Consider the following 24,542-nt stretch of genomic DNA (forward strand, 5'->3'; position numbering starts at 1 on the left):
TTTAGTGCTGTTTTGCTTCAGAGCTTAGCTAAGAATTTCCGTTCCCACAGGGCTGTGCATTAGGACAGGTAAAACAACCTCTCTCATGAGGTTTACTGAGGTTATAGACAGTGCCCATGAACTTCTGGCAGCTTTTCTTATTGTCGTTGAACAGTGTTGTTGCCTTGGGTATGTTATTATTAGGATAAAATATTCATTTATTTGATTGACAGAGAGCTTGCTTTGTGATTTTCATCCGGCAGCCAGAGAATGCCTGCGTCCCCGCCACCTGAAAAGGGATTCTAAATATTTTAAGAATTAGAACAATGTCATCAGCCGTAGACACAGATATCTCTCCTGGAGCCTCACCTGTATTTGGGACTCATCCAGAGAGACCTCCGTTCCTCTTCCCTGCCAGACCCACTGTGAATTACCCACACATTGCAAGGGGAATGAAGAATTAGATGAGGAGGGGGAGGCTCTAACCTTCTGTGTGAGGGTCTGAAAAGCAGACTTTGAAGATCTATAGAATGTGTCCTAATGTGGGTAAGTAATCTGATTTCACTCGAAAAATCCCATTTCTAGCTTTGTTTTTTTTATAATTATTATCTTCTATGGCCTGCCACCTAGTATATACATGCAGTTCACATTTATTATTTCCACTTCCATCAGAAAATTACTCTCATCTTCCACACCATAAAGAACCAGGAAAAATGGCATTTTTGATTCCTTGCTTTCCTAATCAAAATACTTCCCTACACATCTAGTACCACTAGGTGGGCATTTTTCTCTCCTTGATTCCAGTGAACATCACACCTGCTGGTCCTTGTTTAGCATCCGTCTCTCAGGTGTAAAGGAATAGAATCAAGTTCTAGAGCTGGGAAAGATGTCCGTGACCGTCTCAACTGCTCTCCTCATGTCTGAGAGCAGCAACATGAACAGAAAGGAGAACATAGAGCCCCCGGTGCTGTGCATTTTCCAAGACACATCGAGGCTGCTGCTTGTGTGGCATAAAGACCCAAGCAGGGCCAGGCGGGCATTCTTCCCCAGCACCGAGTCCACTGCCTGCCCTCTTCCTGAGAACATCAACCCTTAGAGGCTTGCGGAAGGTTTGCATTAGAAGTCTTCTGTTGAAACAGAGGTCTTAGGGAGGAGTCCCATCTTCAGCCTGTTTTAGCCAACTCTTGATATATTTGCTAACTTGTCATGTAAGGAATTAGCAGAATGGGACATATAAGGAATTAACAGAAGGAGGCATTAGATAAAGCTGGTTTCAGGGGAAAGGGAGCAGCAGGATGAAGGAATGGCATTAGAATGGTTTGTTGCTGACTTTTGAAACTGTCTTTAATCCCATCAATATTATCTCCCTGGAAGGCAGATACTATTATCTCCATATTAGAGACACGCAGAATATTCAGAGAGGTTAAGTATTTTATCCAAGATCTGCACACAAAGGGAGCAAAACCTACAAATCCCCCCAAAATAAACTCTGTAACACTTTACCCTTTTGCCTTATCTAGACCTGCATTGAATGTCCTTTGAATTTTGAGACACAGATGCTTGGTTGCCCTGTGGGAAAGGAGGGGTGACACCTTGCCAAGAAGCGTGGCTTTTTAGGCAACACAGGTCGTGGATGTACTCATCCTGCGTGGACAGGAACCGTGAGGCTGTGTTAAATGACGACTCCGCCGTTGGTTGGCATTTAGAACCACCTTGTCTGTGCCCAGCGGAAGCCAGGAATGGTACCAAGTCATCATTTCCTGCCCTCCAGTAACCCACGGTGTTCTTGGGAGAGTTTCCTACAAGAAACAATAGGACGTTTGATAGGACAGCCGTGTGGCTTAGAGTGTGTGATGGGGCAACCGACTGAGTGTTGTAGGAGCTCAGAGAAGAGTGAGACCAGAACCATGGCGGTCAGAAGGACTCCATGGTGAAGATGGGGCCTTCAGTGACCCCGACAGTGGGAGTTTGGGGAGGAATAGGACGAGTCCCCCATGAATGGGAGATGGCATAGGTGGAGCTGAAAGAGCATAGGACTGGGAGCACATGACTTGCATCCACTGGTCTTCACTATTCAACAAGTTAATCATGGGGTTGTGAACCAATATGGTAATCTCTAGGCTAAATCCTAAAACGAGGGAATGAGACTAGATGATCTCTAAGGTTCCTTCCAGGGCTAATATTTTGCAATTGTAAACTTGCCCAGTTATAGGGTGGCATCAGTTGGGGCTGGGCCACTTGGTTATGGGGTGCAATGAGCAGACAGGTGGCAATGGCACAAGGACCCAGTGCCCTACCTGCTGTGTCTCGGGCACTGTCACTCTCGGGCACCAAAAACTATTGTCTCTTTGAGGTTAGTATTTTAGTGATGTGTAATTTGTTACCAACTTGATTCTTTGTGGCTTCTTTGTAGTCCCTATATCAGTCACACTTTCACACATCACCCTTGCAGGCCGATTACCTGGCGAGCCGCTGGATACCAGGGCCGTGTCTAATTAGTACTTGCCCGCTGTAGTGCCTGCCACATCGTGCTGTGCACTAATTATTTACCACGTAGAATGACATAGAATATTTGAAGTGCTTTTCAACTTTTTGAGACACGAGATAAGTTGCAGTAGCTCATAAAATCAGTGCTAGAAACTGAGAGGAGGGAGAGGGAGTAAAGAAGTGACTTAGTTATGTGCCCCCCCCCAAAAGGGAAAAAGAATTGGGGTTCATACTTCTGCCTCTTTATAATTTTCTGCTCTGTGACATGGTCCCCGGCTGCAAGTGACATTGCCTACGGTGTTGGAGAATCACTGTTCCTATTTACATGCAGAACCAAAGGAATGGGGGAGTAGATTTACACAAATTCTTTTCCTCGAGGCCCTGTAGGATAGCACGATGGGATGTGAGTTGCCGTGTTACTAGGCTGAGTTATTGATATGGGAAATTTACCTTGTATCTTGCCTGCCATGGGTCAGTTGAGTAGCACCCCTCCACCCCATCTCACCGAATTTTTGTTTGTTAGAACTCGGGCTTCTGTGATGTTCACCGTTTCTAGCCCAAGTGAGATTAGAACCTGCTCCGCGTTGTCTCTTCCTTGTTAGGAGTGTACCTGGGTCTTGGTGTGACCTGGGTCTTTGCTAAGGTAGGCGTGGGTGAGTGCCTGGGAGAGAGGGCTCCGCTTTCTGACTGCCTCATTTTATCTGCTTAATTCTGTTCCCGAAGAGACATGGCCTGATGGAGCTCTCACTCAGTATTCAAGGAAATTAATTGCCTCAGAAAAGGTCACTTAGATGCTTTAAACATTACAAATGATGTTATTCAATGAATCTAAATTCTGCTCCTGAATTCTTCCTTTGACTCTTTGTGTCCGAAACATGTAAGACTTTCAGTGAAGAAGAGTTTTCTCACTTTTCTCGTACCCACATTCCCTGTCGATTTGTTTTATCTACTGTGTGTCTAAGGTTTTTCCGGCATTTTCGCCGAGATGATCGAAATGCTGCAACTACCTCCACTCCCAGAAGAAAAGGGTGTCCTTTACAGCTTCCGCCAATCAGAATGCCTGGGACGACATGAAAACAAGGAATACACCTCTGGCTGGCCCAGTGCATGAGAATTCTCAGAGATCGTCTCCTTAGGCAGCCCGTAGATTTTTCTTTAATTGCATCTGAAGTTTTCAGCAGATCCACATTTTTAGGAGGTTGGGATCAATAATCAAAACGTCTTTAATGTACTAGTTAAGTCATTCTACCTGCATGGTGTCTTTAAAGACTGAATTTTCAACGATAGTAAAAGAAATGGGTTCTCTCTACGTATTTAATGATCAGTCTAGTAAAGTAAAAGCCAGTTCTTATTCTGGCAAACACTTTCCGCACGCAATCTGGTGAGGCATTTCCACTCTCTGTGCCTTGGTTTCTCACCTGGAGCCAGGGCTGGGTGGCTTTCTTCCCTTCCCTCTGTGTGACCCACACAGGGAGGGAGAGCGCGGGGTGGATGGGGTTTCCTTGCTGGTGGCCTACGCTTTGGACAGAACTCAGTTTCCCAGAGGGAAATGTGTTGTTGTCTTCCCTCGAATTGGACTGTAAGTACTTTGAGGACAGGAACTTGTCCCTTCCCCCAAGACTGTGCAGGGCAGCCTCAAAAATGGCAGATTGTTATTTTGTCGATGTGTTTATTTTGGCACCATCTCAGCTTGTCATTTTAGCTTTTTCGGAGAGTTTCAGAGTTTTCTTCCGGAGACCATAGTCTAACAACAGCCACGTACGTGTAGGTTATTCTAGTAGCGGTTTGAAATAATGAGGGTCCCAGCCTGTGGGGGGAGTGTGAGAATGTCCTCACTGTAGACTGTGTCCCTCAACCTTCCCGTTTGAACATCCAGCCCCCAAATGCTGGTGGCAGTTTTTGGTCACTCCCCTCATTCCGTGTGGATGTAGGATTCTTGCCACGCTGTCAGCACCTGCTCGTGTTTCTGGCTGCCCCGAGAGTGCCTCTGGGGTTGGCGGTTCCTGCCGGGGACAGTTAGCTCCTGTGTTCGGATTGGGCACCACGCGCAGAAGTCACGTGCACCACTAAGTGAGCCCGTCTGTGACACGTGGGAGAAGTTTAGGTGGTGATTAGTGCCAGGCTCTCTACAAACCCTGGTCTCAGAGTTGAAACAGCAGAGATGTATTATCGTTCCCAGGCAGCGCCCCAGATGCATGGATTTGTACCTCGTAAATCTGGGCACCCCTGGTGCGGACCAGTGCTGCTCGGCTTCCTGTGTCTCACATTCGTCACCCACGTGAGCTGGAGAGTGGTCGCAGGCTGATAATCATATAGAAAGGGTCAAGGGAAGCCGTTGATCGCTCATTTAGGAGAATAGCAAGAACTGTCACCGGCTGGGTTTTAAGGTTCTGCACCCTCAGGTTTCAACAGGATCAAACAGTCACCTTCTGGCCTCCACGCAGCCTCGTTTATTTATCTTTGGCAGGAATGACGATGGGATCGGTGGCAGAGGACTTGCCAGCCCGGTTGGGGCTGGACACTGGGACGCTGTGCTGTGGGGGTTTCAGCACAGAGTTGGTTCTCTTCCAGAGTTGTTATCTACCGTGCTGCTTGTCTCCATAAATTCTGCAGTTAAACTGCTTTCAAAAATAGAGACAAGACTAGGGAGAAACTGATTGGATGCTCAGATTAGGAAGAAAAATTAGTCGCTGTAGAATCCTGTCTCAAGGCTTATTCCTGATGGGGGATACCACAGCGGTTTTCCCCAAGTTTCTGGAAAGTCTGGAGTTTCAGAGAGTGAGCGCTGCTGTAATTTCTCATCCCCGGCTGCAAAGCCCGAGGATAAGACAGGCAGGGCTCTGGGGGTGGCACAGCAGACTGACCTCCTGTCCTGGGCCCCATGCAGAATAACCTCCATCTTCCCTAAGAATGTGCACTCCAGGCTCCTGTCCAGAGAAGGCGAAAATGCCATCCTGCGTACCCTCGAAGGGTTGACAATTTATTTGTGGAACTAACTGTGGATGTGTGTGTGGAGGGGTGGGGGAATGGTTAGGCTTAGGCAAAATTAGATGAGAGACAATTAGCTACAGCCTCAAAGCCTCCTCTCTCTCTGAATTTGTCTTCCTCATGGAAAGGGGCATCCTATCTCAGAGTTTCTTTCTAAATTTACTTTTTATTTTTATTTTTTAAATTTTTTTATCCTCACCTGAGGACATGCTTTTTGGGGGGGGGGGAGGGAGGGAAAAAGAGAGGGAGGGAAACATCAATGTGAGAAACATCGATTGGTTGCCTTTTTGTGCGCACCCCGACCTGGGACTGAACCCACAACCCAGGCATGTACTGAAATTCGAACCCATGACCTTTCAGCTTGTGGGATGACGCCCAACTAACTGAGCCACACCAGCCAGAGCACATTACAGAATTTCTTTCCAGGCTTCTGGGAAAGAGCTTCTAAATGAAGTGCAAATACACTATGTGTGACATGTTGCCCAGGTATTGAAACATCCCAAAGTGATGTTTCTCAAAGAAAGAAAACCACAATGCATCGTTCAGGGGGGTGTGGGCTCAGGGCAAGTCAAGGTCCAGAGAAGTGGGGGCTCTGCCTCCTTGTCATGAGCTTGCCATCCCCTGTTCCAGTTGCTTTCAGTCACTAGGAAGCAAGTCTGTTCTAACTGAAAGAAGGTGAAGGGATTAGCCAAAGAGTGTAGATGCATAACCCATGGACTCAGACAGCAGTGTGGGGACGGCCAGAGGGAAGGGGGGTGGGGGCTGGGTAGCGGAGGGCAATTGGGACATCTGTAACAGCGTCAACAATAAAAATAAAGAAAAATAATAATAAAAAAAGATGGAAGGTCTGTTCTCAGCTCTGTAGGCTCACCATGCAAACCTGGGTGTGCCTGGTAAGAATCCTTTGTTGTTAAAGAGCCCCCAAATAATTCACCGCTTCAAGCAGCAAAAGTATTGCCTCCAGAGGATTGACATGAGTGAACCTTGAGTATACGTTCTTGAAAAAATTAAGGGCCTCCTGCTAACTTGAGAATCCCTTGCCTGGGAAAGCCTCCTTCCCTCTGGTCCGACCTCATCCTCAAACTACTTCCTTTCTTTCCTTTCTTTGTCCTCACAGTCACGTGTTCTCGGCAGCCAGGGCTTCATAGTAAAACATTTTGGCAGAGGTTCTTGTCTTGCTGGAGTACAATGATAAAAGCCTCTTGCTTCAAGTACTTTTTCATTAGCATCCATTGTAAAAATTAATTCAGAGGAGCCAGGGATTGATTGTATCTGTGCTACTGGTAGTATATTCTTAGTATCAAATAGTTATTTGAATAATATCTCCAAAATGTTGTGAAACTGTCAAAGGATTCACGATTTGGCACAAAAACCAGGTTTGAAAAGGGACCATCAAAGACGGTTTCGATGTTATTTGTATTTATTTAACATTATTATTTCAAAGAAAGATTGGTGTATGGATGTTAGAGTACCAATCAAAAACACACCGCGAGCCATCACTCAGTGTTCGAGATTCAAAGATGAGCCTTTGAGAAGAACAGAGGAGACCGACGCGAAGATGTCAAAAACAGCAGCATTACTCATTATTCAAAGGACCTGCCAGATAGCCGCAGGCTCAGCCTCCTCATTGTTGATCTTTCTCATGCTCCCAGTATTTCTTGGTTTGAACAAGTTATTTTTCCTCTTGAGTTATAGAGTTTTCTATTTATGACTTGACAAATGACAGACACCATCTGACAGATGTACAAACACTGTGGAACGGCCATTTGTCAAAATGACTATTTCTCTAAAGGCCCAGTGCTTCCTCCGAGGCAGAGGCAGAGGCAGAGACCGTTCCCACAGGCCCTGCCTGCTTCATCTTCCACGCTGTGTTTTTCCAAACTGGAGTTCCTGTCGCATTTTAAAGTGCTTCAGTTACTTTGTAGGAGGTGGGTGTCAAAAATTATTAAGATGTTTACCACTGGGGACTGTTTAGGTATTATTTAGGACGTTGTTTTGCAGGTCAAAGTGGATCATACCTTTCCACTAGATCAAAGTAGAAAGGTATAAATAAAGAATAAAGCACACAATTTTAAAAGAAGAACTGTACGTGTTTGTTATGGACTGAAGGTTTGTTTCCCCCCAAGTTCTAACGTTGTTGTAACTTGTAATCATGACCCCCAAGGTGATGGTATTGGGAGTTGAAACCTTTGGTGATTAGGTCATGAGGCTGGAGTCCTCATGTGTGGGATTTGTGCCCTTAGAATGGAGACCCCCCCCAGAGTTCCCTCACCTTTTCTACCAGGTGAGGATACAGGGAGGAGAGAACCAAGAAATGGTTTTCAGTTGACACTGCATTTGCTGGTGCCTGGTTCTTGGACTTCCCAGCATCCAGAACTGTGAGAAATAAATATCCATTGTTTAGAAGCCTATGGTGTTCTGTTACAGCAACCCAAACAAACTACAACAGTACTTTGGCCCTTTGTCCTAGTGTTAAGATTTAATTTTCCCTTATTTCCCCCTCCAACAAAGCTGTTCACTCTTTTCTTTAAAGAGTGAATTTTTATTAAATATGAAATAGAAAAGGGTAGTGTAAACATACATAGGCTGCATAAAATAGCATTTCAATAAATACTCATAAACTTGCAATCAAGATTAAGAAAAAACCTTCGAAGCCCTTCTAAGCTTATCACTTTCCTATTTATTAAAAAGCTACCTGTATCCTAATTTTTGTATTGATCTTTCTCCAGCACTTCTTTACAGTGTTACCACATAGATTTGCATCCCGAAACAATGTCCTTGGCTTTGCATATCTCTTCATGTCGTGTTAATAGAGTCATACGGTATCTATTCTTTAAAAATTTACTATTATGTTTCTGAATTAATCCATAGGTAGCTGCTATATAATGTCTCATTATTTATGTACAGGTACATCCCCATTTATTTATCTTCTCAACTGATGAAAATATTTTTTTATTGTCTTTCTAGTACAGGCAGTGGTACTAGGAGCATCCTTGTGTGTGTCTCCTGGTGCACTTGTCCAGGGGGTTTTCACATACGTACCTTGGAAGGTATTGTGGGACCATAAGATACACATATATTTAGAAGACACAATATTTTTAGTGTCTCAATTCTGTCCCAAAGATCTATAGATTTAATGTAATTGCAATAAAAATCCTGGCAAACTTTTTAGGTAGAAAGTCACAAATTGATACTAACATTGATATGGACGTGCAAAAGGCAGAGAATTGCCAGAGCAATTAGAAAAGGGGTTTCAAAATAGGAGTTTAGAAATAGACCACACACAGAGTCAATGATTTTTGACCACAGTGCTAGGCCAGTTTAATGGGGAAAGGGTAATCTTTTCCAACAAATCTGTACTACAACAATTAGGTAGTCATATGCAAAATAAAAAAAAAAAGTGAAACTTGACTCTTTGTACCGTCTATAAAAATTGGCTACAAAGCATCATATACTAAAAAATCAAAATTTAAAACTTCATAGAAGAACATCTACACATCCTTAAATTTGAAAAAGTTACCTTGCAGGCAACACAAAAAACACAAGTCAATAAATTAGACTTTGTTAAAGATAGAAGTGTTTGCTCTGTGAAAGACCCTGTAAAGAGGATGAAGAGATAAGCCACACACTGGGAAAAATGTTTCTCAAAGTACATGGCCACACAAGCACTTGTACCTAAAAACAGAAAAAGTTTGCCCTGTTTATAAAAGTCCAATTTTAATATATTTCTAGAAGAAGAATGCTTATGACCCAGGAGTAGAAAAGAATACCATAATATACAAATGCGAATAAATGGTTAACTACAACAAAAATACAAAATGGGCATCAAATTAATATATGCATATTTGACCCTCTTAATAACTAAAGATGCAAATAAAAGTGGCTCAATATGTTTCATTCACCAGGTCTTCAGAAATCAAAAAATCTCACCACATTCTGTAGAAAGCCAAACAGCAATCTTAAGTACTAATGATAGTGTGTATTGTAGAACCTTTGCGCAGGGCAGAGCGCTGAGTGCGTATCCTAACTCCACATTTTAGACCCGATGGTGTTACACTTAGAGAATAACTACACAGTTATTGAAATGTATTTACCGTTGTATTGTTTATATTAGTAAAGTGTTAGATGCCACCTAAATGTCCATTAGTTGAGAAGTAGTGAATGAATTATCTATGCATGCTGTGGAACGTGTAGGCAAAAGTTATGATTGACCAGTTTCTCCCATTTTTACCCATCCACACATTTCTTCTTGGGCGTATGTGCACACATAAGAGCAGGCTCACTCTGTTTAATAAGATTATTGTGAGTGTCACATAAAATAACATGTGAAAAGCTTTATAAATTTCTGTGGTCAGTGCATACAGACTACTAATATATCATATATTTCTCTAGTGTAAATAGAATACAGTAGATTGTGATTTAGCTTTAAAAACACAGGCGTATAGTTTAGGGAGGCGTCTACCCTGTGCTAAAACACAGCTGTAAGTGTCAATGTAGCTGTTGTAGGTGAAAGTGTCAACTCCACCACTCCACAGAGTAAAGGGACACACTCCACCCTCCCCGCATCCCGAGGAGGGCGAACGGACTGCCTGTCTGATGGAGACGAAGACGCAATGGCACCTGTGGAAAGGAACCCAGAGGTGTTTTCATGTGAGGTTTTCCTGCGGCCGCGAGACCAATCTGAGCCAGTCCTTGGAGAGGGCTTAGGACCAGCAGAAGGGGCCAGGGAGCAGAGCGGTGATTTCTTTACCCTGATATTTGCCCCCAGATAACAGCATTTATCTGTATTTTCATGTTATTATTTAAAATTATAATGTTAGTAACACATTCAATTTTGTTATACTTTTATCATATCATTGTGTTATAATTTTATTATATTTCAATGTTACAATTATATTCCTAAACATATATAATTCTGAAATATATAATAGGAATATAACATATAATATATTAAATATGGCATGCAAATATATATAATTCCTACCTACCTATAATATATCGTTATGCATTATATAGTTACATATATTTATATATCCCTATTATATACTTATTATTATTTATATTTATTTATAATACACATCAGCATGACACATTTTTATGTAACATGTATGTATACATGACACCCGTGTAGCAGACGCATGTTTCTGTGAGCTTTATTTACTCTTTTACATGTCAGTCCCTTAGAAGCAGCAGCCTGATTTGAATCTGACAGGGTTTGCGTTCTCACGAGTAAAGTTTACACACACCTTCGTATGTGTAACATTTGCGACTGTGCCTGAAGAACAGACTCCATGGCTCGCTCGCACTCCTCTGTGGCTGATGATGTTCACCTCACCGGGGCCTCCCTTCCACCTGGTGGCAGAGTGTCTAACCCGCCCAATCAGCTCTCTGAATTATAAAGAGCAGCACTTGTCGCGCCGGTCATTCTGTCCCCGTGTCCACCCAGGGCCCCTGCCGGTGTCAGTGGCCATGAGATGACTCCAGGGTTTTGCCATGCAGCTTTGCCCTCCCATGACACTTCAGTTCCGTTTCCCCTGACCCTCTGTCTGGCCCTGAGTGAGCCAGCACCCCTTCCTGGGCCTCCGGCTCATCTGCGAAATGATGAGATTGAACCGTCTGACCTCCTAACACGCTGGAGATGCCGAGAATCTCCATTTCTATAATGTTTGTCTGATACCTCAAGCCTCCAGCTCATTATCCATTTGCTCTCCCAGAGCCTCTTTTAGCTCAAACAGGGGACCTCGTGGTCTTCGCTTCTGCCACATGGGGGCTAAGTTGCAGGCAGTGTAGTAAGCGAGGGCGTGCTGGTTCTTTGCACACTTTTGCACCTTCTGTCTTCTCTGAAAGCAGCACAACAGCTGCAGGTGTAAGAATATAGTGCTTCTCTACAGATTGCTGGCCCTACTCCCAGAATTCTAACTCAGAAGGTCTGTGTGAAGCCTGCTATTTTTGCATTTCTTACAAGTTTCCCATGTTGATTCGGCTGATACTCCCTTGGAAACCACCGATCTAGATTGAGACCCAGGGGCATTTCATCCTGGGCAAGAGGAGTGGCCATAAAAGGAAATGCTGACCTCCAAGTCTATGGCATGTGCGTGGGTATTATGGGGTGGTTCACTTGTCTGGAGCAAGTGACAAGGAAAGAGTCGGGTTATGGAGGGCCATCAAGAAGGGACTAAACATTGTGGACTTTTTCCTGGAAGGCTGTTGGGAGAAGACGTTGAAGGGTTTTAGATGGGTGAGGGGCATCATCAGATTTGTACCGTATTTTTTGGACCATAAGATGCACCTAGGTTTTAGAGGAGGAAAATAGGAAAAAAAAGCCCTGCTCCACCACCGCGCCTACCCCCCCACCCCATCCCCAGCTAGCCAGGTAAGCTACATTCAGAGTATAAGACGCACCCCGCAAATGAGTGGGGGGAATGCGTCTTATAGTCTGAAAAATACGGGAATTCACATAGCTCATTCCGCCTGCTGGATGGAGTACAAAATGCGTGGGGTCCGTGGGGTCTGCTGAAGAAGCGAGGGGGCCAACCAGCAGATACCATTGTCTAGATGGGAGCAAGAAAGGTTGACGTCACAGAACCACCCTAGTGGCAATGAAGAAAGATTGACGAGTGACAGAGATTTAAGAGCTATTCAAAGACTTAGTGACCAATTAAATATGGAAAATAGATTAAAAAGTGTTTTGCAACAAATCTCAAAAAACTCGGGTTCTTTAGTACTTCATTATCTCTTTATCATTCTACCTTTAATATTTCTAGACATGTATATATTCACTTTATGAAATTCTTAATTTTCTTTTCTCATAGTGTTTCTTAAAGAGAGGGTTAGTAAAGTTGCCATAAGGAAAAATAGTATTTATTCCAAATCATGGGGCAACAGATATGTAATAAAGCCATCAGTGAGGTCTCTTTTCATGGCACAGAATAGCTGGTCTCAAAGTACCTGGTCCCAAATGCTATGTTCGAAGCAATACACAAAATCCTGTGCCAGAGACAAGGGCATAGTATCTTCAGAAAGAGGTTGTAGCCTCTGCCTCCTTCTCTCTCTCTCTCTCTCTCTCTCTCTCTCTCTCTCTCTCTCTCTCTCACACACACACACACACACCACAGACAGATACATATATGCACACACACTGATGCACACACAGTGTAGAAGACTGACTAGGTTGGCCAGTCCTGGGTGGCCCCCGCCCCCCCCCCCCGCCCCCCCCGGCTCTCTCAGCTTCCTCCACCCCATTTCTATCTGGGCACTTGCTTCCCCCGTACTGTTGTTTTTTCCATGCACGGGCATGTGAGGCCCTCAAGGGAAGGAAGTGTTCCCAATGGGGAGCAGAAGGAGTGAATTACCTGTGCCCACCAGGCTTAGTCCTAGGGACTGTCTCTGTGGATGGAGTTTTAAGCTCAGGCAGAGAGACTGTTCATTACAGGATATCCTCAAAGCACTTGATTGATATGCCTGGTCTTGTCCAAGCTGGTTGGAATTCTCGGAGGAGCCCAAGAAAAACCTTTCTTTTCCAGGGGATTCAAGAACAGAATAAAAAGCTGCATGACATATGTTTTAGCCCAAATTGTACTTGAACATTGAAGTCCGTGGGCTTTATTCTATATTATTCTTCACTCAGAGAAAAATTTTTAGAAACAATAAGTAAACCAGATACAAGGACAGCTACCCTGGTGAGCTGGCCACCCACTGCTCGCGTGCCCCGTGGTTCTCCTGGTGGAACCTCCAGTTTAATTGTTTTCCTAAATTATACTCTCTGAATATAAATTACTTTTAAATGAAGTATTCTGACCTGGGATTAAGAAATCTGAGGTCTAGAAGTATTGTTAGTTCTTGAATGTTTTAGGAATACAGCAACAATATCTCTTTCAGTATTGTTGTCATTCTAGTGGGGTTGTTGGCTAACTGTTTTGCGTATTTTATTTTCTTCCTGGTTTGTACCATCAGCCTTGACCCAGCCCTCATCTGCGTTCTTAAATCTCTTTCTCAAAAGCCCATCAATAAGTGCTTATTGTCCTTGTCCCACTCTGCATGGGACCTGCTACGTAATGGACTAAGTTGGGCAAAGCCGAGCTTTTGGGAAGAAAGAAGAGAGTTTTTCTTTGTAGTGTTATTAGCACACAGGTCTTACTCCTGGAATTTGTATGCATTGAAGACAAGATAAATGTTTTTAGATCCCAGAATTATGTTGAGCCCTTGATGTAAGTGGAAAATTTTCTTCTTGTAGCTTTTCTGCTCAGCCCTGTTTTTAAGTTTTCACCTCTATGAGCTTTAAATTCAAACCAAAATCATATCACTTCTTCAGTGAATGGAACTTGGGCATCATACCAATGCTGGAACCTTCCACTGGAATTTGTTGATATTCTGTCAAATCAAACCCTGCCCAGCCCAACTTTGACTCAGCTTGTGCCTTAGTGGCAGCTGATATGCATAGTTTAATAAGATGGAAGGTCTTTCTTGTCCATCACCAGTGTGTTTATAAACTAGAAATAGAAAATCAAAAAAATAAACATCATGCTTTATAAGGTGATGGGTGTCCTCACTCAGGGTCAAATGACAGGCTATTCACAAGAGAAATTGAGTGAGAGGTTGAACTGAGTCATTTGGAATCCATAAATTTGCTTCATGGCTAACTCTGCACAGAGGAACAATAAAAACCTTGAACTGTGAAATTGCATGTTATGTAATATTTTTTAATACATTTCACTTTTTATTCGTTTCCACATGAAAAGACGAGGTGACTGATTTCTTCTTAAGTGTTTACGTGTGTCTATTCCCGCTGTAGCCAATAGGCTTTGTGGTAGTCATGCATTCAGTTATTCAATTATGGTTCTGAAATACCATCAGTATAAAATATATAAGTTAGGGACATTCGTGGTTTTGGGGTGTTCTGCCTCCTCCTCCCCTTTCCCACAGCATCTCGATGGGAAGGCAAATCAAGGTGCTTGGCTTCATTCTAAAGGTCCCAGAGGCTCCTGCCACTGCGCTAGTCCTCTCACTGCCCCATTCCCACTCAGAGGCGGGCACAGGGCCACAGCTTGCTCGCCAGACCCTTTGTCCGTGGACTTAAAGTCCTGAGTGATGCATGACGGGATTTTTTGGGGCCAAAAGCAAGAAATGAGCCAGTGCACAGCTGTTTAAGCAGTGAATATATGGTCTTGCACAATGAGAGATCTGGAGGGAGATGGTGGGATGGGGGCAGGGCTCATTTGCTTTGTGGTATCATAGAGGACAGTTTTCCTTTCCCTTCAGCTAGCCTCGGAGGGTTGGCTCTTTGTCCTCTAGTTTGTCATCTCATGGCCCCTAATGACACACTGTACATATTCACTATATATTCACACAGGCATGCAAGAGCACACAAAAACAGAAAGGGGGTGCGGGGGGTGAGCCAGGAAGCCAGCAAACTCCCTCAGAGAACAAGTACTTCAGACCACCCATGAAACTCTCCGTTATGTCTTGTTTTCCTACACCAATTTAAGAGAAATGGGGACGGTGGGTATCTGGTATTCTTGGCCACTATCCTGGGAAGCAGATTCAGCCAGCAAGGAAGAGAGGAAGAGAGGAATGGGCAAAATATGTATATAATCTTCCACCATGAGAAGAATAAAGAGCAGTAAACATTGCTGGAGTTTATTCATTCATTCCATTGGTCACGTCAGCGTGAGCCCTGTAGCAGACATTGCCATGGAAACCTTATAGAGCTGCCGGGCGCCTGTCTGTTCCAGGTTTGTGATCTTGCAAATGCCCATGTTTAAAATGTACTTCCCTTTTTGCTTATGTTAGCCAGCTCGCACTTAATAATCGGAGGAACCCTTGCTGATTCGAAGAACACCACGTTTGAAGTCAGAGTATCTGGGTTCTGACATCAGCTCTGCCACTCAGGGTTTGTGTGACCTGGAATTAGACACGCTGCCTCGCTGAACCCTAGCTTTTCATCTGTGGAATCAGATTGTTTAACAGCTTGCGTGCTATTGTCACCAACAGTTCTGATTTTGTGAGATCTATTATTATATTCAATTATGGGCCTTCTGTCTCTTGAATATCCATGAAATCATTGAATAAATGTGCTTATTTCTGCTACATGAAAAAAACAAACAGCTTATTAGTATCATGATGAATAAATTAAAATCGAAATTAGATTTAAAAATCTGAGAGGCTTCTAAAGGCCAAAGTGCCTACCTAAAATATTAGTATTTTAGCACCCTGGGAATAGATGTGGTAACTCTATGGGACAGCATGGAATTAGAAATTGAAATCCCATGAAGTGTTTTTTCTTTCCATTTTTGCTACTCCTGAGGATGCAGTGAACTGTGGTGTATATGTTGAGGTTAAGTTTGGCAATAAGTAACAGAGGCCCAGAGAAAGAACAGCTACATCAGGGGGGACTGTATGTCTTTTTCATGGGAGGCTCGGAGGTAAGCAACCCCGGTGGCATATGGAGGCCTTGGCTCTGCTTTGCTGTGTGTGGGGGTCTCCATTCCCAAGGTCACCTCACGGTTAGGATGGCTGCTCCAGACTAGCTTCAACTGTCTGTCTGATTCCAGTTAGCAGCAAGAAGAAAAACATAAATAGGGGAAGAGATAAGATGCACGCTGGCCGGCTGGCTTTAGGGAAGATTTCTGGAAGCTGCCTCCTGAAACACTGTTCACTGGCCACAACATAGTCACACTGCTACGTCGAGCTGCAAGGGAGGCTGGGAGGTAGAGCCTTGAGTTTTTTGCTATGTGCCTTCTGAGAACTTAGGGGTACTATGGCTGTGGAAGGAGAAGATGGATATTGATGAACAACTACCAGACTTTGTTATACAGTGACTCGGTTTCTCAAGATGTACATATAAGTGTTTAATTGAAATACAATAGAGAGAAAACACTAATAGACCTTATTTTTAGAATTTTAGAGTGGTAGGGCAGGTAAGGAAAAGTCTGGAAGAGTTTCCAGGATAGGGTAACATGTAAAGTAGACTGGAGATCTAAGTGAAGCTGAAGTCAGCAACATCATGGGGTTGCCAGCCGCTATTAAAAGCTTAGTGCTAAGGAGACAAACGCTGAGTGTTGCATGATGGGAAATGATGCTCAGTAGCAGGCAGAGATTCTGTCATGGGAATCTTGTCATACCATCATATGAATCCTGTGAAAAGATCCTAAGACTTCATTTTATAAAAACTGGTGGTCTACCAAACTCATTGTGTTTCTGTGTACTAGCAAAGAACGCTTCACCAGTGTGAATAATGCAATTTCATTCACCATAGTGTCAAAAAACCCAAAACACCTAGGGATGCATGTAACGGAGCAAGTACAAAATATGTATAGTAAAAACTAGAAAACATGGGCTAGAGCTATTAAAGATCTAAGTAAATGGAAAGAAATTGTGTTCAGTGAGTAGAAGACCCAGCATAGTCAAGACAGTAATTCTCCAGTTGGTCTCTGGATTCCATACCATCTCTATCTAAGTCCCACAAGCTTTTCTCAGAAGTTGATGAGATAAACCAAAAATGTATATGGAAATTCCAAGGATTCGGAATATTTAAAACAATTTTGAAAGAAGGTTGGAGGACTTATATGATTCAATTTAAAACTTATTATAAGCCTGTATGAATTAGATAATTTGGCGTTCGTTTAAGAACGCACATATAGGTCAATGAAACATAATGAAGAGATCTGAAAATAAATCCTTATATTTATAGTCAACAGATTTTTCAACAAAGATGTGAAGGCAGTTAAAGGGGATAGAGATTTTTTTTAAAACAAATAGTGCTGAGATAATTAGATATCCATATGTAAAGTGTTGAATCTAGATCTTTGCCTTCCATCACATAAAAATTAACATCAAATGGGTCATAGAACTAAGTATAAGAGCTGAAATTATAAAACTTCTAAAGAAAACAGTAGAAAATCTTTGGAATCTTGGGTTTGGCAACAAGTTCTTCGATATGACACCAAAAGCACAATCCCTGAAAGAGAAATTGATAAGTTGGATTTTGTAAAAATCAAAGACTTGTCTTCTTCAAAGGACACCATTAAACTTGAAAAGGCAAGCAACAGCCTGAGAGAAACGATTTGCAAATCATTTGTCTAATAAAGACATGTATTCAGAATACACAGAGAAGTCTTATACAACTCAGTAATAAGGCTCTTCATTTAAAAAGTGGGGAAAGAGCTGAACAGAAGTTTCACAAGAGACCACACATAACATGAATAGCCATTAAGGACATGGGAATATGCTCAATATCATTGGTCATCAGGGAGCGGTAAACTAAAGCCCCAGTGGGGTACCACTTCTCACCCTCACCAAAAAGACATACGGCCACCAGTGTTAGTGAGGAGGTGGAGAAAATGAAAACCTCATGCATTACTAATGGGAATGCCACATAATGCGACCACTTTGGGAAAGTTTGGCATTTTCTTTTGAAAAGTTAAATATGAACCGCCATGCAACTAAACAATTTTGCACTTATTCACCCAAGTGAACGGAAAATATATGTCCATACGAAAATATGTACCCACATGCTCACAGCAGAATGATTCATAGTAGCCAAAGGTATAAGCAATCCCAATAGTTGTCAAATGGTGAATGACTAACCAGAATGGGGTGTATGCATACAGTAGGAAATTCACGGGAATAAAATGGACAAAACTACAGTACAAGTTACAACATGTAGGAACCTCAGAAACATAATTTAAGTAAAAGAAGCCAGACTGAATAGATTACATTTATATGAAATGTCCAGAACAGGCAAATCTATAGAGATATTGGGGTGGCCAAAAAGTTCGTTTAGTTTTTTCCATAAGATGGCTCTAGTAGTGCTTAGTTGTCTTTAACTTCATTTGAAACAATTTGGTTAGATTGTACTGTGACAGCTGTCATGTCAGCGTACATTTAAAAAAACTTATCAAAATTGGTGAATTTTTGTGTAGCCATTTTAATAGTGAAGACGGAAGAAGATATGCTACATTTTCAGCATATTATGCTTCGTTATTTCAAGAAAGGTAAAAACGCAACTGAAATGCAAAAACAAGATTTGTGCAGTGTATGGAGAAGGTGCTGTAATTGATCAAATGTGTCAAATGTAGTTTGTGAAATTATTGGTACTATTGACGTTTTGGCCAAATAATTCTCTGCTGTGGGGCTGTCTTATGTGTTGGGAGGTGTTTAGCAGCACCCCTGGCCTCCACCCACTAGAAGCCAATAGCAGGAGATAGTTGACATCCTCAAAATATTCAAATCAATAAACTTATTGGTGACAATGAAAAACGTGTCTTTTATTTTACAGAAAAAAACCATACAAATGCTTTTGGCCACCCCAATTGAAAGCAGAGAGCTTTCCTGGGGTTGGGGGTTGGGAGCAGGCTTCACCGAACATGGACGCGAAGAACGTTTTAGGGGTTATAGAAATGTTCTAAAACTGGACGGTGGTTAGGGTTGTCCAACTTTGTAAATTTACTAAAGATCATTGAATTGAACACTTCACCTGGGTGAGTTTTGTGATGTGTAACATTACACCTCAGCACCACTCTGGAAACAAAACACACTGATCTGAATTACAGCGGTCTACGGTCTGAATTGGAGACACGAACCCGCAACCCTGGGAAGACTTGTGAGTATACATGTCTAGATTTACCCCCTTCCTCCCGCTACGGTGGTGCTGATTCTCTGTTTGGGGTGGGATTTTAGGCATTTGTTTTATGAAAATGCTCCCGGGTGATTCAGATGTGCGTCTTAGATGCTAATACTGGAGGGAGACCCTGAAGACTTTTAATCGGGTGAGGGCCAAGGTTACATTTATGTTTTAGGTAAAGAACTATGGCAATTTAATGAACGGTATATTTGAAGGTGATTTGACGGCAAGGCAGAGACACCTTAGAAGCTTCGCTTGTGTAGGAAAAAAAGAACGAGACGGACTCAAATGGGGAGGAGCTAATAGGCCTGTTTCCTTATGTAAGAAATGGGGATGCTCAAACATTTTATGAGACCTGACTTCACGGAGTTGTTGCTAGCACTGGTGATGAGGATTAAACGAGGTTATGTAATGCGCTTTGACCCGCTTTTGACACGGAGCACTGTGCAAGTATTTGCAATTATTATTTTGATTATTTATTCTTAGCAGCAGCTTGGGAAATGCCAAGGATCAGAAATGTAGATTTGGATGATCAGGGGAAAGTGGTAATTACGACTTTGTAAGAGTGAAGGGATATTCAGTAGGACAAGGGATCAGGATGACACAGGAGAGAGGTGGGACTGGGCATGTGTCAGCCACGGTGACCGCAGGAACGCTGGTATGGGTGTAGTGGTAGGTGTGCTTGTAAGTGGGGGGAGGGGGGCGTCCGATGAGAGAAACAGGCCCGTTAGCTATCCCCGCGTTGGGTCTGGTTACCTCACTGCGCTCTAGGAAGGAGACAGGAAGTTTAGGGGCTCAGGGGGTCATAGTTGTGAACACTGAGCAATAAATAAATTCTAACCTCCTTATATTTTCACATTTTACCTCTGATCTTTAATACTTCTACTTGTTTTTAGTACCCTCTCCTGTTTTCCTCAGTGACTAGTCTAGAAATCACTACTCCTTAAATTTTCTACATTTTTCGCTTTTTCCCTGAAGGGTCAAAACTTTCTCAAGTTGTCTTTGATGGAACCCAATATGAAATGGGTTCTATTTTATTAATTATTCTAATAATTCATTATTCTAATAATTTATTAATTTTTCTGGCCCTTGAGGCCAGACAGGGAAGACTCTGCCAGTGTGTTTGCCTTTTACAAAGCAAAAGAGCATCTATGTATTTATCCCTTTTGATGACATAAAGCTGTCATGTTTTTGATGAACATTAATAGTGCCCCCTTTAGTTCTAATAAAGAATGGATAATATTTATATCACAAGCTACTTGATACACTATGGTTAGAAAACAGTGAATCTTAATTATATGTGCCTTTGATGGAGAGATTTCCATTTAAACCCAAGGCCAACTAATTTTCAAGGAACAGAATAAAACAGGTGATATTTGACCCTGCAGCTTTATCAAACATGATTTAGCTTGACTTAGTGATTCAGAACATGTGCAGCCCTGGAATGGACCGAGGTTGCCAGTGCTCCCTCAGAGTATAGGGTGAGGGTCAAAGATGGGCCCATAGTTTGTGATGGCTCTGTGACATGCCCAGAAATTTTTCTAGAAAAATGAGTTTCTGTGCCCCCAAACTAGATGTGCTTTCTCGCTACCTGGACTCACATCAGGTAGGAATTTTGAATATTGGTAAGGCAAAGATTCTGGGTAGAGATTCAGCCTAACATTAGAAGGACAGTATAGGACAGTGAAAAGAACCCTGAACGTGGATGGCTGGAAGTGACTGGTTTTTCCAGCTGATGAAGACTGATCATCTTGTACCCAAAATGCTGAGTCCTGAGCAGCAGCCCTTCACACTGAACTGTAGAAGTTATCTGTGTCCGGTTACAGACCCACAATATATTCCAGACCAACTAATGCCTCGGGTTTCGAGGTAGAAGGCCAAACCCTTTGCTGTTCTGTGTGTTTGTTATCTGTATCTTCATATGTAACTTTTATGACTATTCCCAGGATTTGAAGATTTGCATTGGCAAAATTGTTTTTGAGTGATTGGGATAATTTTCCAGAAATTTCTCCCACACTTGCCCTGGTACGATAATGGCAGGGTTCCGAGGCCAGCCAGGTTCCATTGTGATCGTAAACTGATAAGACGCACATTCCCCCATGGAGGAGGGAAGAAGGAAGTGGCCTACTACACTGTTAGAAAAAAGCTCTTTAAATATTTTATTAAACCATCTTTAGCAGAATCCCATTTCTGTCTCTTCAAATATTTAGAGCAGCTCGATTAGCTTTGGAAGGCAGTTTCTGAGAGCTTTCAAGCTAGCCAGTGGCCACAGACAGATGGCATCGGATGGCTGTCGTGCAGAGGACGCCTGTCCTCTAAATGAGGGTTGGGTAGTCGTGGAAGCTGCCTGCGTGAGGACTCCTGGCTGGAACAGAGCTTGTGGCTGCCAGGCATTCAAAGGTCAGAGAAGAGGTTGAGAGATGTCACTACTGTGGGAAGCTTCCCGTTGTCTGCTTCAGTTAATTTTCTCCAAAACACTCTCTGGCTGCAGGATGTGAGGACAGAGCCTCAGAGAGCAGGGCCTGGATGGGGACAATGCAGACCATCTGCTCTGGCTTTATCAGCAAGTCGAAATGTGAGTAGCAAAGGGAAATGGTGTTTGAATGCTTCGTAATTACCAAGCTTGGCGTTTTCCAAACGCTGTCTTCTTAAAAATCCTTACTAAGTAGGTTTTCTTTTTATCTTTTTAAACTTTTTATTCCTTTCATCTTTTTATCTTTTTAAACTCTTTATTCAGATCCAATTTTAGACTTAACCAAAAAATGGCAAAAACAGGACAGAAAATCCCCATTTACCCCTCACACAGCTTCTCTTGATACCAGTATTTTGTATATACTCATAGCCTAATGTTTAAGACCAAGAAATTAACATTAGTACAATTCTGTTTGGCCTGTCTCACATCAGAGTGGTTTCTCCTTTCTCTGTATATTTTTTTCTATTTTAAATATAAGGACATCGAGGCGTTAGGTACATTTACCTAAGGATATAATCCACCCAGGTCCAGTTCAACACCTGTGATCATTTTAGTACATCACGCTTGGTCTACTCTTCTGGAATGAGCTCTGGACTCTGGGAATCTTCGGGAAATCTAAACTCTGTTCCTGGATCGGCCTGTAACTACATATCTTGATTCAAATCATTTTTCTTTTCCCTCCGGGTCTGGGTGTCCTCAAAAGAACTTGAGATAATCATTTGACTGCTATGACTGTGTAATTCTATTTATGATTCTATGACCTCATCGGCTTAATCTCCCTGCACCTTGAGAGTCTCATCTGTTCAATGGGCTCAATGCCAATAATAACCCTTTTAAAAAGAAAACAGAACAATTGTTCCAGCCGTTTATTTCTGGGTAGCAAACCCCTCTAAGACTTGTGGCTTTTATTTATACTTACACTTTTATTATGCTTATGGTGTCTGTGAGTCAGGGCACAGTGAGCTGTTTTTTATCTGCTTCCTGATATTTCAGGTGAAAAGCCCAACTGGCTGGGGATCACTTCTAACATGGTTCCTTTATGCTCATTTTTTGGCATCTTGGCAGGGATGGAGGGGAGGCTGGGCTCACCTGGGAATGCTGACTGGTGAGCACCGACATGAAACCTTTCCAGTGTGCCATTTGAAGGTAGTCTGGCCACTCACAATGGATGGGCCTCTTCGGACCAAGGGTCCCAAGAGAATCAGGCGGGAGTCAGTGTCACTTCCACCAGATTCTGTTGGCTACTAGCAAGTCATAAAGAAGCCCAGGTTCAAGGGGAGGCTAATTAGACTTCACCTCCTGATAGGGGAATAGCAAGGTCCCATCACAGAAGACCCTGTGGGCTGGAAGGTGCCGTGGAGGACATCTTCTGAAGATACAGTCTGCCACGACACTGAATAAAATTGAACAATAACCAAGAGTTCTAAGCTAAGAAGAAGATTTCCTTGGGGTACCTGGTTAATCAAATCACCATTACTTGTTAAAGAGCTAAGAATTGCCTGTAGCCGTACTGTGGCATAGGTCTTGTAGTGACCCCGAAACCTGGCCTTTTGCATAATGAAATAAAACTTTGTCCCTGGGCTTCCATTACTCATGGAAAATGTCTTGCTACCTGGCAGACTTAACCTTGTCCCGCTGCCGACAGCCTTTGCCCCGGACTTCAACGTTCAGCACTGTCAGTGCCTGCCCGGCCGGCTGGGCAGCCCGAGCAATCTGCTTCACCTCTGCAGCCCCCTCTGGTGTGAGAGGAGTTCAGGGTCGATGGTCTCTACCGGGCCCTGCAGCTGTCATCGCCTGTCATTGCAAATGTGCTCACGGCTGTGTCCCCACACGTGGGTTTTGCTTTGCTGAGGTGGACCCCTCCGGAGATGACTTTTCCCGGCTGACATAAGTGAATTTTGACACCCTTGGAGTTCCTCCCCAGAGCTGACCCCTGTGTTGTCAGGTGACAGTCACGGCTGCCCTCAGAGTGCAGTCTGCCTTCTCAAAGCAAAAGCCACACAGGTCCTTATGCACTGGAAGGTCCACACAAGTGACAAAAGCAGATGAAAACTTTTCGTGAAGTCATCTGGGCAAATAAAACCTATATTAATTACAGTGTGCTTTCTAAAATTTTCCAAACCTCAGAATTAAAAAAAAAAAATTGATCACTACCTGCAGAATAAATTAAGGACTTGTGAAAAATAATTATTTGCTATTTTTATTCAGGGTGGTAATGATGGCTTTTTCTGATCAATTCCTGCTTATTCTTCAGTGTTAAATGTTACCTTCTCACGAAAGTAACTAGGTCAAATTTCCCTATTATATAAGTTTTGGGTACCCTTTTCTCATCGTTCATAACATTTGCCACAATTGTAATTGAGTTAGCTCGTGGCTGATTATCTCTCACTTTCGTATCAGCTCCGTGGTGGTCTGATGCCCTGCATGCTGGCTGGCCGCTAATAGGCATTCAGGAAAAGTGCACTGTGGGAATAAAGAAGGGGAAGCATCCTCAAGCTTTTGGATTGAAGCAGCGTGATCACGTGATCAGCTGAACCACCAGACTCTGTGCGACTTGCCTTCTCCCAAGCCTGGTGCTCACAGACAAGGAGGCCAGCCTCCTCCAGTGCCCCCCTCCTCCTCAAGGGTGCCTGCACACTGGGATGGTAGCAGGCTTATTGTTTCACACATTTTGGAGGACATTTAAAATCCCTGCAAAACATTTTATTTGTGTTTCTCACCTAGAGGAGAAAATGGATTTTCTTGTTCTCTCCTTTTTCCAAGGGAACTTTTTCATTTGGCTAATGCCACTCTCTTCTTTTTTATGGTATCATGCATTTATTTTTAAAATTTTTTGTTAAATTTATTGGGGTGACATTGCTTACTAAAATTATACAGATTTGAAGTGTACAATTCCACAATACATCATGTGTATATTGCATTGTGTGTTCACTGCCCAAAGTCAAGTTCGCATCTGTCACCGTAAATTTGATCCTCTTTGCCCTTTACCACCTC

At 42.9% G+C, this 24,542-nt stretch overlaps 1 protein-coding gene across 4 annotated transcripts in view; it reads left to right on the forward strand.

Annotated features, from left to right (window-relative positions):
* The window catches only part of RGS7 (regulator of G protein signaling 7), a 304,883-nt gene that overhangs the window by 67,223 nt on the left and 213,118 nt on the right, over nucleotides 1-24,542 (forward strand). Inside the window, exon 1 of one of the 4 annotated variants that reach the window (XM_045184543.3) lies at nucleotides 21,527-21,650. The exons of the other annotated variants lie outside the window; for them this stretch is intronic. The gene's annotated coding sequence lies outside the window, so the exon portion shown is untranslated. Of the gene's footprint in view, nucleotides 1-21,526; nucleotides 21,651-24,542 lie in introns of those variants that run through there. 4 annotated transcript variants of the gene reach the window in all.

The sequence above is a fragment of the Desmodus rotundus genome, chromosome 10, assembly GCF_022682495.2.
Source record: "Desmodus rotundus isolate HL8 chromosome 10, HLdesRot8A.1, whole genome shotgun sequence".
NCBI lineage: Eukaryota > Metazoa > Chordata > Mammalia > Chiroptera > Phyllostomidae > Desmodus > Desmodus rotundus.